This window comes from Microtus pennsylvanicus, chromosome 20, assembly GCF_037038515.1.
Source record: "Microtus pennsylvanicus isolate mMicPen1 chromosome 20, mMicPen1.hap1, whole genome shotgun sequence".
Classification (NCBI taxonomy): Eukaryota; Metazoa; Chordata; class Mammalia; order Rodentia; family Cricetidae; genus Microtus; species Microtus pennsylvanicus.
In genome coordinates this window covers 19,122,186-19,142,542 of record NC_134598.1, presented here as the reverse complement: position 1 = coordinate 19,142,542, position 20,357 = coordinate 19,122,186, and the positions used below count along the sequence as shown (strand labels likewise).

Sequence of the window (20,357 nt, the reverse complement as noted above, 5' to 3'; positions counted from 1 at the left end):
TAACCCAGGTTGGTAGCACATTCTGAAAAAGCAAACAAAAAATGTACCACTCCTCTTATGCCCTTGTTTCCAGCTCCTTGGACATTTTCTGTCTCATGAAAATTCTATCAATTTCCTGAGATTTTTTGTTTTTTTCACGAGGGAGGTTCTGTGGCTTAGAGGAGAATATACCCTCAGAGACCTCTGTCACAAATACCTGCTTACTGGTCATTTTTTTTTCTTTATATGTGATGTTGACTCTTCTCTTGTGATATGCTCAGGTTCCCTAATTTTCCTTTTCTTTTCATTGAACTCAGTACCATACAACATACTATTTTTGTGCCCTTATTTTCTGTCTCTCCCAGCACAAAGATAACCAAATGTAGCAAATAAAAACATAGTACATTTGGTGAAAATTGAATTTTAGATTCCTTGAAAACTTTAGTATGTATTAAATAACGCATTGGACTTACCTATACTAAAATATTGATAATTTTCTTACATTACCTGCACTGAAAACTTACTTATTGTTTAATTGATCAAGTATTTAAGTGTTGCATGAAATGTATTTACACTAAAAAAAAAAAAGAAAGAAAAATAACCCAGTTTATCTGGAATTCAAATTCAATCAGCCATCCTACATTTTGCTCCCCCAGTCCCACTCCTTCCTTCCAATGAGAATTTCTTCTACTCAAAGGCAAGAGCAGACAATGCAATTTGAGGAACCTACCCTACTTCAGGGGGCTGTTACATCACCTCTGTGTAAAACCTTAGCTGCATTTGCAGTGCCTTGACCAGTGCCTGCTAAAGAGAAAGATCTAGAACATACTGACTGAGTTGACTGTGGGATCATTTATTTTCCTAAAATATCCCTCCCATTCTTCAAGCCTGTGGTGAAATCTCTTAAGGCTAGAATTTCTTCAAATATAGCACATGCATGAAGAATAAGCTCCTTGTGGAAGAGAAATGCTCTTTTCTCGGCAGAGTATACCATACAATATATTTGGAATTTGATTAATACAGTAAGCTTCAGGTATAGTAAGGACAGGGTTAGAGAATGTTTTCCTTTCCACTTATTCATAACTAGGGCCACAGAAAACTCAAAATATTAAAAAATCAGTATTTTTTAGATTAAACATGCATTTATATACTAAGTATTTACAGGTAAAACTGACTACTGACTAGTACCATTTCTGCTAAGGTATAATTTTTTATTATTATTAGGTCAAATTTTGGATCATTTAAACAGTTTTAATACAACTTTCAAAATTACTATTTTTTTTTAAAGAAAGTTAAGCTTCCTTACATTGGGGAATATAAAACTAAAAAAAAAAAAAAAAGAAAACCGTCATTAAACTCGAAATGCACTTAGCAGCATAAAAATAAACCTACAACAAAACTTACAATCACAGATGACTTCACATTCTTGAAAGAAAACACTAATAAAGAAGGCTCAAGCAGTGCTAATAATTGTTTATAATAGACCAGGAAAACTGAGCTCAGAAACTCTGGGCTGACTTTCTTCATCCTGAAACACATTAGTTAGCCATCAATTTCTCACCATATATTTCAATAACAGCTATTTACCTCTCAGGGGTATTACTATATTTTTTTTAATATCTTAAAGAATTTTGTCTGCAAAAAATTTCTCAAGGTTTAACTAATGAACTCTTGCATTTAAGAATAACTCTGTTTCCAGTTCTGCCCTGGCCAGCAAGCTTGTCACTCAAGGTGGACCTGGGCAGAACCATCACAGTTTTATGAAGTAGCTTCTAAACTGCCTTTAATAGGCAAGTTTTGGTTATAATGCAGGCATTATTTATCTATGACACCTTTTTTTTTTTGAAGAATTGATGCTTTATTTTTTATTTTTCTTTATTTATTATTTTTTCTTTTTTTTAATTTTTTTATTGATAAAAGGAGGATAAAGAAAAGAAAAAAAACAAATTTCCACCTCCTCCCACCAGCCTCCCATTTCCCTCCCCCTCCTCCCACTCTTCTCCCCCTCCTCCCACCCCTCTCCCCTATAGCTTGTGAAACATTTAAAATGATGAAAACGGGAGACATTTGAAAATACAACCCTGCAAAACGTCACGTTTGAGGTTATATTTGAACTTCTCATTCTATTTATTTGCTATTTATGGAATCAATAGGGCAATGAGATAATTCAATTCTATCCAGTTTTTCTATTTTTGCATCTCCTAAAGCAGAACATGCAGTTTTTAAAGGAGATGAAATAAAAATAATTCTTTCACCTAGGTTCTAAACTCCCATCAAAATATCAAGAATTACATCAATCCTTGAAAAGAACACTGAACATCAGTAAATAATTTAATTACCTGACAATATCTATACTTATACTTACACGCATTGCCTGCCAGACATGTATGTATAATTCTGTGTCGGTATCAAGAATAATGTCAATGTTATTTAGTAGACATGATTCTATAAACTGCAGCCTTTTAATATTTTATTAATATTGAATATTAATAATCTAAAATAGTATCCATAAATATAAACTACAAAAAGAAAACACATAATTATCACTTGTTACAACATCGGAATCTGGGTTAAAATACAAAACAAATCAATGATAAAATGAGCATATCTGAATCAGTTCAGCAAACAATATTCTAATATGGTCCATAATGACTTAGAACATCAGTTGTATGTGTAATATATTTTGTATGGCCTAAAATGTAGAAAAATTGCCACATTAACAATATTCTTTGCCTCTTCCTTTCTCTTTTTTAATGCTGCACAACCCTTCCAGAAACTTCACCTGTTTGCCTCGTTCACATCACTCATTGCCATTTATAGGGGAACATCTGCTACACCCGTCCTTTCTTCTGCAAACACATTAATTCACTGCAACAACTTACCCATAAAACTATAATTATAAACAGTTTTTTATTTACCGAAATATGCTGTTTCGGATTTATAGTTTTCTTAGCAGGAAGGGGGTCTAAAATGATCCGCTTTTACTTTTTTCTCTTTGGCAATAATAAGCACAGATCTTAAGTGGTGTTAATATTTATGAGTCAAGGTTTCAAATTTGATTTCCTAGATCATGAAGGAACACTGGGAAGAGATAAGAAGGACGATAAAGAAATCATGTGTTTCCTGTTGACATTCCTTCTCTGTAGCCCAGGAAAGAAAACCCTTTGGGGTTTTCATAAAACGTAAGAATCTTTAATAGTCACGCACACACACACATCATCCCCACCCGCATGTAGACTGTTGCTCTAAATGAGAAGTTTTGGGCTAATTTGCAGAGAGGATTTCTATTATTGAACCTTAATTAAAATGAAAATTAGCTTCTAGAAGATGATGTAATATCACTAAGAGAAAACATGTTTTTTTTCCCTACTTTCAATTGTTAGGAAACTGTTATTCTATATAAATACTGGGGTATGATGTATTATTGATTGATATTTCCCTATTTCTTACATATTATCTTTTTTATGTAGCTTTCCTCATAGAAAAAGAACTCTTTAGAACCCTGCATTGCTGACAAAATAATTTGTGCTCAGAATTCTTCCTTGTTTTCTTGTAAATGTGGCGTTAGAAATGCCAGTCTAAAAAACCCTGTCAAATAAAAAGTTACTGTACTGGCATATGAAAGAGAGAAAGATATTATCATTCCGGACATCAAGGAACTCATTAAAATGCATGTAAACCAGGAATGGATAAACAATACATAAAAGATAATTCAGTGGTCTGGTTAAAATTAGATAACAATAACATTAAACACATAGAATAGCAAGAATTATCTTCCTTAACAATCATTTGATTAAATAGTTGCTCTTCTTTCAGATGTTCACGTTGGCCTCTGACTTTTTTTCAATAGAAATTTTCATAAAAACCAGCAATCTAAGCCCAACTTAAAAGTCCATGACTAGGTGGTTTTTGTTTCCTTTTTTTTTTTTTTTTTTTTTTTTTTTTTTTTTTTTGCAGAAGTGTTGAGGCTGAGGTAAGTAGAATCTCAAAAAAACATTGGTGCTTGTGAAAAAATATGACATAGAGATTGAGAAATTAAAAGTACTTTAGTCTATAAGGAATATTCTATATAGTAATTCAGGATGGAAGTTTATGACTCTGTGGAATATGAAGGGTTTTTCACAGCGAAATGGCCACATGCGACAAAGCACATCCCAGATGGCTTTTTTTTATGAAGTTATCATTGGTGGGTGCCATATGCAGTGTTTTTTTCTCCTTTACATGTGTACGTGTGGTGGGTATACCTGTGTGATTGCATGTGTGTGGACATGCATGTCTGGAGGCCTGAGTTTGATTCTGGTTAGTTTGTTCTCAGTATCCCCCAACTTTGCCTTTTGACATTGGACTTATACGTGGACCACTTTGATAACTGGGCATTTATTTCTGTCTTGCATTATTAGAACCTGGGTCTTTTTTTTGCTTGAATGGCAAACACTTTAATTGCTGAGCTCCTTCCCCAGTCCAATGTAGTGTTTGCAAAGAAAAATATGACAAACAGAAAATAATTCCAGAGCACAACTTAGCACTCTTGATATCTGGAAGAATTTATCCACTTCATGTATGTGAACAGATGATCCCCAGAGTCCTGATTTAACTTCTGTCACCAAAGGATTAGGCCCAATTATAATTAATTCTTTAATAATGAAATCGATACCCTGTTCACGCATTTAAACCAGACACTAGATTACAGTACACTATAATAGTGCTTGTGAGGAATTATGACTAAATTAACTATTGTAGACAGCTTTTAAAAGTTTGACTTCCTAATTTGACTCTCCAAAACCAAAAAGGAGGAAATACAGCTGTGTAGCCCACAGGAAGCTTTATTTCACTTGGCACAAAACCCAACTGGAAGTTGACTTCATGGTGCTGTTGTGTACAGCTGGGTTAGACAAGTGTGTTTGGTTTTATTAAACAACCAAGGGTCCTATCTAGTCACAAACCCAAGTGGAAGTTGACTACATGGTGCTGTTGTGTACAGCTGGGTTAGACAAGTGTGTTTGGTTTTATTAAACAACCAAGGGTCCTATCTAGTCTGGTAGTTTGCAACTAAACTTGAATTACCCAGGTACCTGGGGATGTTTTCAGCCTCCTTCCTGGCTTGCTATCTGGACACGTAATCGGTGCAGCAAAAGTCTGGAGACAAAACTGCTAAATGAGCGTGGCGAATACCAAAATGTGCACTGAATTCATCCTGCATCTTGTGTGACCCCCATGTTTCTGATTAAACAGATCTTTACCCAATTTAATTGGGAACATAACTTTGCTATGAGTGTGTTTGTGGGCATAGAACCCAGGGTGGATTCTGTGAATGTTGGTTGGTGGGATACTTGAGATGGAGGTTAACCACGTGGGCTTGGCTTTGTGTGTGGGGTATGTCTATGGGAGATCTTCCCATGATCCAATTCATTAAGATGAAGTAGCTGTTCCTATCTTGTTAAAATGTGCTTAGCTCATTAGTAAGTTTTACCACTTTTATCTAGGGCACTAGCTTTTGGTTCCTCATTCTCCTTTCACTTTTCATTTTTTTTTTAAATTTTCTGCTCATTACCAACTAACCCAGGATAATGAAAAAGAAAATTAGAGTGAACTTACATAATGTCTTCAATGCCCCCAAATTAATGAAGACTAATAAATATTTCTTTCTCAGTACATCATTTTCATTATCTTATGGTGTTTTGTTTTGTTTCGCCCTGTTGATAAAATTACCTGCTCAAAGCAACTTAAGGGACAGAGGATCTAGTTTGGTTCACAGTTTTAGGTTCTAATCCATCACCACATGGAGGACTCATGGTGGCAAGAGATTAAAGTGTTTCTCATCCACCATCAGGAAATAAAGAGACAAGAATGCAAACTCTAACTCTATGCTCCTTTTCTCTTATGTATATAGTCTAGGACTCCAGTCCAGAGAATGATCCTGCCCAATAGCTAATATGGGTCTTACTATATCCATGGACATAACCAAGAAAGTCTTTCGGGCATCTTTACCAAATTTAACCAAGTGGTTAAATAATCCCTTACAGGTATAGCTGGAGGCTTGTCTTCTAGGCGCTCCAGATTCTGTCAAGTTGACTATTTATAACTATGATACTGGGCATGAACACATATCCTTAAAATTATGAGTAATTGTTGGGAAATGATAATGATGAAATTTAAGCAACTATAATAAATATCCAAAATCATCTTTAATATTTTATGATTGTTTTTATTTTCCTGCTTATCTTGTTATTTCATTGATTATATTGATGACTAGTGTTACTTGGGCATATAACTTCAGGTGTCAAAGACAAAGGAAGAAAAAGGCAGAATTGGCTTCATTTAATATTTTCTCTGCCCACCAAAGTTTTGGCTAGAATTTTGATCAAGTCAAACAAGGAAGCTGGTCTATGGATATGTGTTTGGCCCTGAGTTTTTAGATGAATCACTTGATGTTCCATTATGATTTGTTTTTATCTGGGATTTTTGTAAGAAGAGGTATGGGCAAGGAAAAATAGAAAGATCGGAATTAAATTCCAGTGTTTCTGGGTTGGGAATGCATACTAAATGGTGTGTATGTGTGTGAGTGGGGGGGAGTTAGGAAATAGTATTTGCAATGTGTTTGGATTTTTAGCAATAGGACTACATATTTGCTAGTGTAACTAATCTCATAGAGACCGTATAGACACTTCCAGACACATGTGTTCATGGTAGGTTTGGATTTAGTAATAAGTATATTTTTATATCTGCTTGCTTCATCTGTTAACTGTAAAGAAATCATACCCTTCCCAAGCTTTCCTAGTGAAGTAAAAGCAAAGGCTTCACCTCATATATGAAAGGACAGGTAAACACTGTACAGATAAGAACAATGAACTTCCAAATGCAGAGAAGACTTTTGAGACATAACCATATGTATAATACTATAGCGATTTTCTTCCTCTGTACTGAAATATTTATTCTGTCAAAATTCTTAGATGAAAGCAACAACAATAATAAGATTTGGAAGAAATGCTTTATGCCAGGATCACTCTTCACATTTTTAAATTTGCAACTCTGACCCATACCCCTTTCTCTTGCCCCGTCCACTGAGTCTTTCTCCCCCTCTCTTTCATCCCTCCATCCTCTATCTATTTCACTGTCTTGTACTCTGCACCTTCCTACAGATAATCTTCTGGGTGAGTATAACACTGAGTTATAACACCAGTGCTGCTTCATGACTGACAAGAATCATATCCAAACTTTATTTTCAATTGGCTCCATGTTCACTGGAGGCTGCAGGCGAGAAGACAGCTCATGCCATCCACATGCGGGACATCTCATAAGGAAGAAAGGAGAGTAGAAACACACACCGTCCAACAGGGAAGGCCAGCATAGGAAAGAAAAGGCCAGAGAGGAAGTTAAAGTTCTGAAATATTCCAAGTACAAATACCATGAGACCTTAGACAACGGTGGAGAGTTTTCCTGTGTAGGGTACAGAAGACAGACCATGTATTGCTTCATGTATTTTAACATCCTCCTACTTTAACCTTACAAATTTTGTTTTTAGTTTTTAACTTAATTAAAAATTTAAAAGTCTAAATTATTTCAGAGAATATGGTGTCATTGGTTTTGCAAATTTCTAGTGATGAGAGAGTTGTATACTTATACAATAAAATCTTCATTTCTCTTTCTATCTCCTCCCTTCGCCAAGTCTTCCATACATTTATTATTGCATATGAATTGATGAAAGCTTTGGGTTAAATGACAACATGAAGACAGACTGCACTGGCTATACTATCTTAAAGGGTGCAGATGGAATCCTGATAGGAGACAGCAGAAAAGAGTGGGTACCTAAGCATTTTTCTATATAGCTTTTAGGGCCAACACAAGTTAGTCTCAAATACAATTACTGTTTTGCTTCAGGCAGCTATTGACTGAAGAAACATAATCCCACTCACTTTTCAAGGGCATAAACATGTAAGTTCTGCAGTTGACTGATGAAATATAAACATAGATGATTGCTAGAAGAAAAGAAGCTATTATCACAGATGGTGCTAACTTAATTTATAATCCACTTAGGAATTTAGAGCTTTGGGTGTGATCACACAAAGCACGGTAAAATACAAACTATACTCTTGTGAAATTGACCACAATCTGAACACTATTACCATTGATGAGGTAATTAAAAAGTCAATCATGATTAGAAAGATAAAAGCGATAATTACTATAATCAAGAGAAATCCACTTAGCTTCTCAGTGTCTTAGTTTCCTCATCTGTAAGATAAGGTAATGACATCTACCAGACTGGGCTGTCAAAATTATATATAACATGTGAAAATTGGTAAGAACAGATCGTGGAAAATGCTAGTTATTCAATATAAACATACTTATTTTTTTACAATAATATAACCCTCCATCATTTTAGAAAAATCCTATAAAAAAGATTTTTGAATTTTATGAACCCAGACCATGCTTAAATTCAAGCTGTCTTGTATTCCAGGTGTCTATAAAGAAAAAGAAAAAAAACATGTCTGACTTTGTACTTCAAATTTCTGTCATCATGGGGAATTTTGAAGAGTGAAATTTAACCTTCCAGAGTACGCGGTACATTTTGAGGTCCATGAAACTAAAACAAGAAGGAGAAGAAAAAGCACAGAGAGAAAACACAAGTCTTTCATGGCGGAGGTGAAGGACAAGCAGGGGATTTTCAGAATGATAATCAGCAATCCCCTTCCCAAGACACAGCGCTGCTTCAACTTCCTGCACAGTGGGAGAACTTTCTGCGCTCAACTGTACCAGGCTGTACATGCAAGTTATTTGTAACAGAACATTGGAAAGTCAATGAAGGCAAACCTGGCAGGCAGCCGCCGTCAGGAAGCCTTCGGAATCAATAGGACGCTATTAGACTTGTCTTTCCCAAGCAAACCACAAAACTGTTTTAGCTGAAAGCATGACCGAACTGTGAAATTTCTCCACTACAGCAACTTCAAGCAGCAGGGGAGCGGGCTCTAGGGTCTCACTCAGCACATCAAGGAGCAATAATGAAACCTCATCATGGGCTTTTGTGTTGAGGATCGCTCAAGAAGCTTGAAGGTTCTAGACAAGATACAAGGTCATAAAGGTTTAAGAACAGAAACTAACAGAAAATGACTTTTCCGAGATTCATCTTTCCTCTTCCTACTATTCCATTATCCAGGCTTCTACAGGATAGAGTATTATGCAGAAAACTGAGTGAGAAACAAAGTGCACTAACACAGTTGTTTCTCACCGAAGCTTCATGTGCTAAACCCTGATGGTCTCGATACAGCCTTAGTTCTAACCAACCATAAGCTGAGGTTAGGCGGGGCCATGTTCTAAGTGACTCCGTGCTGCATCTAAGAGCTTGTTTATTATTTCAGATTCTATGTTGCCCGAATGTCTCTATCTTATAAGCAGCTTCTTAACCTATTTTGAGACGAGAGGATGACTCTGCACCTTTGCACCTTTGTGGGCATGCGGACAGCACCATCTGTTCAGCTCCACCCACGGGGCACGGAATGACTGACTTGAATGGTTTTTCCCTGGGAGCAGGTGCCCCCACCCCCACCCCGCCATGAACTTAGCAGCATGCCCTGAGGGACCACACAATTCTATCACAGTCACCTCAAAGAACCTAGCTCAAGAGTGCATCAGATACAACAGATCGAGGAAAGGGTATATAATTCTCTTCTGACTGCCCTTGGGCACGGCAGGTTGGCTCAGCCTCAGTGGTGATACGCTTATGTCGCTGTCTTCTGCCTGTGCTCCTCTGGACCCCAACTCCATCTACCCACATTTCCTTTTCAGGGACCCAGGCCTGCCCTTTTTACTTTTTGCTGTTTTCTACTTTGCAGCTTCATTCTCCAACCTGGGACCTTCCATGGCCCAACTCAGAGTTTTTTCCCAGCTTTTCCAGAGTCTATAGTTTCATACCATCCAAGGTTTGTTAATCTATCAATGGACTCCTGCAAATTTTGCTTCTTAGGCTTCCTTGAATATCTCTGAAATTTCTTGTTTCTTTAATCTTTTGTAGTCATTTTCTTACATATATATGTACATATATACATATGCATTTACTTCATAATATTTAATGCCTTACCTTGAAGTTAATATCAGTAATTAAAATTGGAATAAAAGATCAATATCAGTAATTAAAATTGGAATAAAAGATCCTGTGTTCACTGCAGGCAGGATATTTTTTTCAGGGAAGTGCAATTATCTAGCAAGTTCCTATCATTGAAACCACTGTATTTTGTGAATTTATGGTCACTTAATAACTTCTGACATAGTGTAAAGACATAAGCACGTTCATTATATATTTTTAAATAGTACAAGCAAACAATACTAGGTGTTTAATTAAAGCTTTTATATCTGCTAAACTGGAGACCCAGTGTGGAAATATGTCACACAGGGTCAGGATGAAATGCAAAACGCTCTTTTCTTTGTAAAGCTTTTCAGGCACTAAGTAAGCTCGCTCCACCTACTACCTTCCAAAAACACATACTCTCTCTGTACAACTGTGTTATAATCAATTTAAAGTGGCCTTCCATTCTTTTCTAATGGAAAGGGGCATGTGGACTAATGGAGTACGATCCTTGTTCTCCTTTTCCGATTCTGACAGTTGTTAACTGTGAAAGTCACTTACCCTTTCAAATTCCCAGCTTCGTTATTTATAAATTTGCTACATTTGCCTTACAGAATAAAGGTAACATTTGTATCAAAAGATATATATATATGGATGTGAGTATTTTATATCCAATAAATTCTAGCTAAGAAAATATTATGAAGTACATGTACATAAAGAATACTTGTTAAAAATGCGAAGGGGAGGAATGAATAGGTCATTTTCCTTGTATTGATTTAAGATTTCAAGTAATATTGAATAACATTATAAAATAGACAGGTAATAAATCTTAGTAAAACTAAAACCAACAACAGCAAACTTGAATGTGAGGCATTTACATTTCTTCCTTAGATCAACACTTCACTTGCTATTCTATTTATTGTTAGAAAAACGTCAAAACAAACGTCTGTTTAGCTTTAAAAATGTCTTCTAAGGAACTATCAGTATATAAAGCAGAAAATTAAGGAAGATTGTCTAATTCCAATCTGAACATTAAAATGTGTTACTTGTGATTCGTAGGTCCTAATTATCAAGCTAATCTCTTACTTTTGCTGATTGCCTATCCTGAGTTATTTTTCTGTCATTAATTTCAGAAGCCATGCTATAATGAGAGAAATATCCTATGAATTATGACTGTATTATACTTCTGTATTTTAATCTTATTCTTTATGGAATTGGCAGTACGATTCTACTTTATATGGTGACATTATTAAATTATACTTTGAATAGATTAACAAGGTGAAATTACATGTATTGGAAAAAGACCCTCTGATATATACTCCTTTTTTTTTAACCTGCTTAGGAGTTTATTAGAGGGGGAGTGTACAGGCCTGGGAAAGTCAGTGTACAGAAAGGGGGGGCAAGGCACGTCCTGATATATACTCGTACATGGATAAAACTTCATACTATGCTAAATGAGGTAAGCTACTCATTGCATGGCAAATGATTCTAATATTATGAGGTACTGAGAGCAGTCAAAGTCACAGAAGCAGAATGATCTGTGTTCCAAAACCCGGAAGTTCCCTGGGAATGGTGGGGCAGGGGATGGAGGGTTGTTGTTTAGTGGGTCTGAAGTTAAGCTGTGGGGAACTGAAGACTTGGTGTGTCTGGGTTTCGAACCACAGAGATGCATGCACAACAATGTGAGTGTGGCTAATGCCACTGAACTGCACACCCAAACATGGTTAAAATGGCAAAGCTTTCCTTCTATATATCTTAGTACAGTTAAAACGCTGTCTCAAATAAATCATGGACTTGTGCAATGCCAGAGTTACAGTTTTGGAAAACAAAAGGGTTTGTAATGGACTGTTTAGGGCGTGCATTTAACGTAGCTCCAGTGAGGAAGAAATCAGGCGTGAAGACATTTAATGAGTTCACGGCTATGACAGATCTGGGTTGAGCCAATGCCACTAGATCACTGGAGAGTGAGATCCCTGTTGTTCCGAGATCTGAGATCAAAGATGATCTCACCACACCTAGAAGCGTACATACTGCAGAGATAATGAATTTTCATTCATCAAATTATCATTCCATTCTATGCCCATGGAGGGAGCTGCAGAATGCCCAGGACCTCGGGTTGAGTATAGCTATTTTGCAGAATGAGATCAGCATCTGTCTCTACATGTATATGTGTACTGTCTTAGCAAGTCAGTTTGTACTTCAGTATCTCACTGTCCTCCTTTAGAAAAAGAGGATGTGACAGGTTTCCTCACAAACAGGCAATGGCACATGAAGGGCAAAGGAGGGAGTAAGGGCTCAGTTAATAGCATCCTCTAGTGTGGCAATAAGTTCTCAGAAGACTTTTGCACTGGCTGGGCTCCCAGATCACAGCTGGGCATAACTTTGTGTAACAGACTGGGTCACCTATGATGTCATGGCCATAATTGTTGACACAGGTACAGAAGGAAGGGCACCCACACTTCTCAATTATTTCTAGTTGGGTTAGAATATCAAAGCCATATTAGTTATATTTGTGCCCAAAGTCATGCTAAAAGCTGCACATTAAAAATTAAAGATTATTTACCTGAGTTTTCAGTTGCAAATGGGGTCTAAAAAAATAAAAAAAGGTCCTCCTTTATATAGAGGGACAATTATATTTTTATTCTACTACTATATAATTTTATATGTGGGGTACTTAAGATGCAGATGTATGGCCTTTGTCATGTACTATGTATTGAAATCTTACCTTACATATGAAAAGCAAAGGTAATCTCTAGTCCATTGCACCTTCCTGAAAAGCTTCTCCCATGAGACAATGTATTCATATTAAAATAAAGATCTCCAGGGCCCCAAAGCAGAGGATTAGAAGACAATGAAACAACACAAGGACAGTGGAGGCATGCTGCCTAGAAGGAGCAGCTTCTGTCCTGTCCTAACACGACCTAAAATCTCTGCCCACAGTTGTCTGTTCGGGTTGACAGTTGTGGGAAAAGGGAGGAAGGAAGAAGTGCATGGGATGATGGGAAATGAAGACTTACTTTGTTACTTCTTTGTACTTTCTACATGCCTCTGCAAAGGGCATTTCGATCAGGGCCAATGTAATGATACGTGGCATACGAGCCACTTTAAGGACAGAATGACTAAGGAAGAATATTTGGTTTGAAGTAGATTTATATCAGGAAAAAAAATACAGCAAAGGTTAGAAAGAAAGAGGCCATTGCGAGTAATCAACCTGAGATGCTTTTCAAATTTTGGATTAGGTTAGAAGAAACGGAGAAAGACGTTGTTGTTTGCTTCTCCCTCATTCTCACAGTCCCTATGCCCCAAGCTATAAATATTGTGTCTGGGTGTGAACTGTGGATTTTCACAGCTTTGCTGTGGGGCCATTCTGGGTAAATACCCATCTTATGAAATGAGAGCTAATATCTTAAAATGGATTTGTTATGTAACATCTCACAAAACTGGCCTGCTCATCTTTCTTGGTTCTTAGCCTTTTTGTTTAATGATAAATTTGTCTATGGCTTTGCCTTTGATGAACCACATTGATAATTCCTCAATTTTTAGGTAGCTAGAGACTGGAATTATTCAGCATTATCTAATTGTGCAAACTCATTTTTATAGAGTTATGTCAATAGGCAAGATTCAGAGCAAAAAGTTCCTGGTCACTATTAATACAATGGAATGATAAATTTAGAGACATATTCATGCTCAAAGGTATAATTTCTAAAATTATACAATATTTACAATTTCAAAGGGAAAAATTTCACTATAGTTGAAATATTACACATCTCATAAACAATAATTACTTAAGAAATGATAAAGAGAATAGTGTCAGTGTTACCTATGAGCATACAATGCATAAGAGAATCACAGCTTCCTAATAGACTGCCAAGAACTATTCTCTGCAATACATCTCAAGCTACTGAAAATTCATAGACTATGACTTTGCGTCTCATATGAGTTACAAGCCAATGTATTTTGAACATTTGTTTCAAACAGCTTTCCCTTGGCCTGAAACATTTTGTATAAATCCACAAAAATAATCTTTGTAGGATTCATGTGAAAATAGAAAACAGAATAATGGCAGAATAAAAAATCGTAAGAGCAAGGTGCAGAAGTTGTTCAGATATACAGGGGATCCTATGCTGTGTTTTGTATGTATTCTGGCATAAGGAAAACACAAAGATAAAATTTAAGGAAAAAATAATAAAAAAATTCCGTGAATTTACTTTCTGTTGAAGTGGGAGCTGTAACTTTTAAAGTTGGGGTACACCAGAGGCAGAAGATCTGACACTGAATGGGGAGAGGGGTTAGTACTGAGAGCCCATGAAGGTATTAAAAAAAAGAGATTTTCATGAAAAAGATTAAAACAACACTCCCACTTACTTTGGTGATTAAAGATTTCAATGAAGATAATTAACTGGAGTACAAAAATGTTAATAAAATGTGTAAATATTCTTTATCAAAGAGGCACACTATAAAAATAATTTTAGCATCTGAGATTTACTTTTGGTAGGATAATTCTGCAGTTTTAGCTTCAGATACCACACACAAAATGTGCTGTATCTGTATACGAAATGTGCCTGGCAGTGCCATCAAATTGCCCCACACTTTGGACAGTTGTAACAGGTGTGACATGCGATGTAGGAGTCTCCATGCAATAATTTGGTAATGAGGGAGAAAGCCTTCCCAGCATCCTTTGCATCATGGTGCCTCTTGATCAGCTCACTACTGGGCCTAGAGAACAATCAAAGACAGAATTTGTGCAAGCAAAAGGAGATACACTCCTTCCATGTCTAATACCTACTTTTGCTTTAAGGACGAAGAGGGTTTCAAAGAGGCTCTTTCTCCCTTCATTGCTTCCTCCTTATTTAGCCCATGCAGATGGTGTAAACATTCTGCAGTTCTATAGGAATGATCCCTTTGATATTCCAAAGGAGACATTAATAGCAATCATAAAATTACTATTTACTGATGTTGTCATATGAACATCTATAATGAGTAGTTAGTAAACATGTCTTGTCATTCTCATATAAAAACATATAAAACAAAAGCTATTTTCATTTTTGTAGAGGAGACGAAGGTAGAATTTGTAACCTCCTTTTGGAGACAGAGCATCAGCAGGTGATAGGAATAGGACCTGAAGAGCATAAAGATTTATAATTACAAAGGAAAGCAATACCACCCAATCAGAAACACAGAGGATTAAAACTGGTTGCTGATTGTTCAGAGAGCTGAGACATTTTGTCTAACCTCTGCAGCTCTGAACTTTACACAATACGTTTTAAAACACAAACGATACTTGCATGAATTTCCCCTGAATCTCCCTTCCAACTCCTGTAGCTTTCAGAATCGTGGAGGATGAAGCTTTTCAGAACAAAAGAAAATGCTAATGAAAGCACCAATCAGAAATGAATACACACTTGTAGAAATGGACTAGATTATTTCAAGTAGTTAGTCTAAGAAATTATGATGCAGAGGGTGCTAACTCCACCAAACAGACCCCCATCAAGGATGGCCCATCTACTCACAGCCACTACTTATCACAGGCATTCAGTGGAGGGCTGAAATCATGCTGCTGTATAATACACTGCCCTAAATACCAGAGCTGGTAAGTGTTGGACCTGGGATTTGAACCCACAGAATTTCCCAAACCTAGTATGCTGCAATAAATCTATTGAAGAAAATTCTTTGGTGTTCCAAATAAAAAAAAAAAAAACAAAACCTTGCTTTAGGAAATACGCTTTAGCTCCCCCCAAATCAATGACTATAGGAAATCTTTTTTAAACAAAGGAAAAAATACATTTTTGGTTATTAGAAATAAAATACTGAATGAAATATTAAGTAATTTGATGACTGCTTATAAGATGGGTATCTTGAGAAGATCATTATTCACTATAAGTCCATAACATTCCTGTTTCTTTCTTTTTCTTTTTTATTAGTCCTGTCCCACCATCATTTATGTAGGAGGATAAAAAATGCCTTGCCTTTACAAGTAGTTTGTGTTAAACGTGGTAACTTGAGAAGAGAAAAACGGAGACTGATTTTTAACAGTGACTCTATCTACTGCTTACAAATGAGGTTGACTTCATATAGTATTTAGTCCTCATTTTCATCATCTGTGAAAGCATGGGACATAAGTGTCCTTTTGATAACTAAATGAAACAAATCCTATGTCTAACAGAGTATCTTTAAACAAATAAAAGACCAATAAATGGCTTTCCTTGTTTCCCTTCTCCCTTCCCTTCTTTCTCCTCCTCTTCTTTTTCCTCCCCCATTCTTTTCTTTGTGTGTCATCCACTCATCCACCATCTCTCTCTATATGCACTTATAGTCAATGTTAGTTGACCTATTAGACTAGAATTCTCAGTTCTGTTGTTAGGTAAGAGAGCTCAGGTAAAGGAGCTAGCCTGCCTTACTCTCCATACATTAGAGGGGACAGTCGGTAAAATGAGGATATTAGGCTAGAGACCTGTGTGTGTCTGCGAGCCCTATGGCACTATGCTAGTCCAAATGCGACATCACCACCCTCACACCCCACTCAGACTTATATTGGCTAACAGTGATTTATTACTTCTGATAATGAAAGATTTCACTCAGTGAAACCTGTGTGTGTCATTTCTAAATAATATTTATTCTCTGGTAATCCACAGAAAGAAAACATTTTGGTTATAGTCTTCTTTCTAGGAGAGTGTTTCTTACCCGAATGGAAACTTCACACTCTATCTGTCATCCCAGGAAAGAGAAGCCATTAATAGTAGTCGTTCTTTGAGTGAGAACATCAACTCCCACAGGTATTTAGTGAGATTTAGCAAATCTAGGATAATACAACTAGCTCCCAAGGAGCATGCCTGAGTGTCTGAATGATTTTTCGACATCTCCTTTCTGCTATTATGATTATCTAATGTAATCAGTGAGTGCGGACCATGGTATTCTTCACAGTGTTACTAAGCACTTAGAGGTTGAGAAGCAAATTATAATTTAAAAACAATTTCAGCAGCCTTTTATCCCGGAGTCCTTATTTTAATCACAAGACTTCTGCGAAATATAAATGCCTGTACTCCAAGCTTTTTTCTTGTAATATTTTAATTATCAACTTCTTTTTAATTATCAATCTTCTAATCATTTCACTTTATCAGAGTACTTTATCCGTAAATATATTAATATATAAATGGAATAAATTACATTTTTAAAAAAAGCATACAAGTTTAAGCTGGGCAGTGGTGGCCCACGCCTTTAATCCCTGTACTCAGGAGGCAAAGGCAGGTGAATCTCTTTATGAGTTCGAGGCCAGCCTGGTCTACAGAGAGAGTTCCAGGCTAGGACCACACAGAGAAGGCCTGTCTCGAAAAAGCATACAACTTTAGATTAGACTCAGAGTTTTCATTGTTTTTGTGTCTATCTCCCAGTAATTTAGTATACACTTGTCAAATAGAAGACACTCAAAAGCTGAGATGAATGACTGCCCTAAAATAATACACCAAGAAAAGGCACAAATTCTTTCCTTGGAAACTATTTTCTTCAGGATTATCCCAAATAAATAAATAAATAGGTCTCATTATAAGAATGTGAACCTTCTAACAGGCACTTCACTAAATCCTACTTCAACTCACAAATGAAAATACCAAGAGCTTTATCATTCTACTCAAGCCATAGATCAAGTACATATAAAAAAGATCAGAAGAAAGGTCACTGATATTTCTTCACAATGATATTACAGTTAGAAGGTGAGAAATGATAACATTCTTGTAGATATTTTTAGAGGAATGCCATTTTTAGCTCTTTTTAAATCAACCATACTATTAAAGTCATATGATGTGGGTCACTAATGTTGATTCTGATGCTACTTCTCTATTGTACTGGTTTTAATATTCACACACTCAAATTTTATAGTTCTTCGCATCCCAGGAACCTTTATATTGTCAACAAATCAATCAAAGTGATAGCATCAAGATATACATAATTCTGCTTAATGAAAATGTATTTAGAAAAAGTATTGCTGGTATAAAGTCATAGCTAAAGATGGAAATACATCTCACAGTTAAGCCTTGAGAAGATTAGAAAGAAATGAAATAATGAGAATAAAATGCAGACTTTAAGACTTCTATTATTTGACACAATTATGTTTAATGACTATAAATAAGCCATGCCTATTAACCTTTCAAATTTGTCCAGAGGAGTAAATTTTCTATCACATAAAAGAAAACTAATAACTTGTGCTTTTTGTCCCCATGGGAATGGTCCAATGTTACTTAAAAATATATGGAGTCAACTTAAATATTTCAGCGCACAGATTACCTTCCCATTTATCTAAGAGGATTATAGGAAAAAAATCATTTCCAGTGGACTCTAGTGAATAAAAATTGAGTTTCAGAATGTGTTACTTGCTTGCTATTCTGATTTCGAATCTTAGAAATTAGGAAGGTAAATATTTGTGTAAAAGATGATCTAATTTTGCAGAAGTTCTGGTATGATTATCTTGTCATTAAAGAACTTACTGTTCTGCTGTAGTGTTCTGGAATATTTCGGGGTATTTGCTTCTTTCAGAATCTCCTTTCTTCAATCTAAAAGAAAAACAGGACATATGACAATAACTTGAGACTGTCTTAAATAAGACATCAATTTTACTGATATTTCTACCTTATATTCTTGCAATATGTCCATCTAAATACAAAGTATGCCTTTCTCATGATTATTTAGTATGCATATTATTTAGTATGCAGAAAATAATAGAATTTTAAAATTGGTTTGAGAACTTGGATGAGAACTGTGTGGATAATTTATATACTCATTTTATAAAAGGTAAATTACAAGATTATGCTCTTTATTGTGCTTTTGATTACAATGAAAACAAGAAATCAGAGATAATATTGTATCGCTATAATATTTTCATAAGTCTCATACATTTTCCAGAGCATTCATGCTTATTTCTATACCAAAAATTTATATGAGTGTTTCAAATCAATCTTAAACATTTTCTTGGAGTTAGAAAATCTTCAATATATCATTACTATTTTACTATTTTCAGAGATTAATTGTGGTCTAGATACAATCTAATCCTATTCTAGCACACTGAATACATCTATAAACATGCATGTATACAGACATACAAACCTATCCAGCATTAGGAGAAAAGTAAGTATACTAATGAATGGACAGGATTCAATATAGTCTCGGAGAATAATAATATAAAGTTCTTTTCAAGAGTCAATAGCAGACTTGCTTTAATGCAGTAAATAATGTTATCAAAATTTTCTGATCTGGTTTGACAAGCTAGAAATTCACAAATGAAAATTTAACAGTATTGAAGAAAAGTACCAGTTACAACAAGTTCTCGTTATTTTCAGTTCTCAGAATGTTAAGTTCGAAGCCAAGAGACCACAAAAAAAAAAAATTAAAAATGGGGTTCCGATAGGCATTCCGGTCTGTTCGCCAGAACTATGAAAATATTACAATGACAGCATCTCTCGCTCCTGGCCCACAGAGGTGCTGAGTGGAACAGATCCGAAGTGACAGCTCTGCTTCCCCAGCCACGTTCACTGCATCTGTTCAGCAGTTTAGTCTCCAGGGTCTGCTTCCTTTTGATTGCTGCCTGAAACTCGACTGTTTTCTAGTAAAATTCACAAGCAACCTTGATGTGAGGACGCACTTACATTTACCCGACTCCCTCTTAAACATGCGATCTCAAGCCATAATCAATTTCATGTAAAATCTCAGTATGTTGTCTGAGTATACTGCCATATTTTATGGACGCAAAACCTACAGCAAGTTTCTGTGTGTACACATGAAGAGACGGTGACAGGCAACACTTTGTAAGAAATTAGAAAAATGTGTTACGAAAAAAAAAATCATTTCACCAAAAAAAAAAATAAGAGATGATTTGATGGTATATGTACCTAATCTTATTACTCACCAAGGGTCAGGCTTCCCTAAGGGATGTCATGAAAGGATTAAACAGCTTTTGTGACGTATTCTGTCTACAGGGCTTTGATTTTGTTTTGGCTTTGCGTATATAATCTGTCACAAGGATAAATGGGTAAGCCTGCTGTACTGTAGGGCACAAATAACTATTTTATACTTAATCTATACTCGGAATATGGTTATATACACTCTTTTTTATGGTAGCCAATTCCTGTCTCTTGGTTGTATAAATGCCTTCTCTTTAATCTAGAAGGAACAAAAAACAAAAGGCAGGCTCCATCATTGCCGAAGCCAGCTCATCACTTATCTGCGTGCTGGTGGAAGTAAAGCCACCCCAATCCTCAGGTTCACTCAGCTAATTTCTTGTATTGAGGCTTGGTTCTTTTATGATTTGGCATGGAACTTAAATAATAATATCGGT

General features: G+C 35.9%; 1 protein-coding gene across 3 annotated transcripts in view; it reads right to left on the bottom strand.

The window, feature by feature from the left end:
• Positions 1-20,357, bottom strand: part of Syt1 (synaptotagmin 1) — a 492,018-nt gene that overhangs the window by 308,850 nt on the left and 162,811 nt on the right. For all 3 annotated transcript variants that reach the window (XM_075954765.1, XM_075954767.1, XM_075954766.1), the window contains exon 3: positions 18,514-18,579. The gene's annotated coding sequence lies outside the window, so the exon portion shown is untranslated. The remainder of the gene's footprint in view (positions 1-18,513; positions 18,580-20,357) is intronic.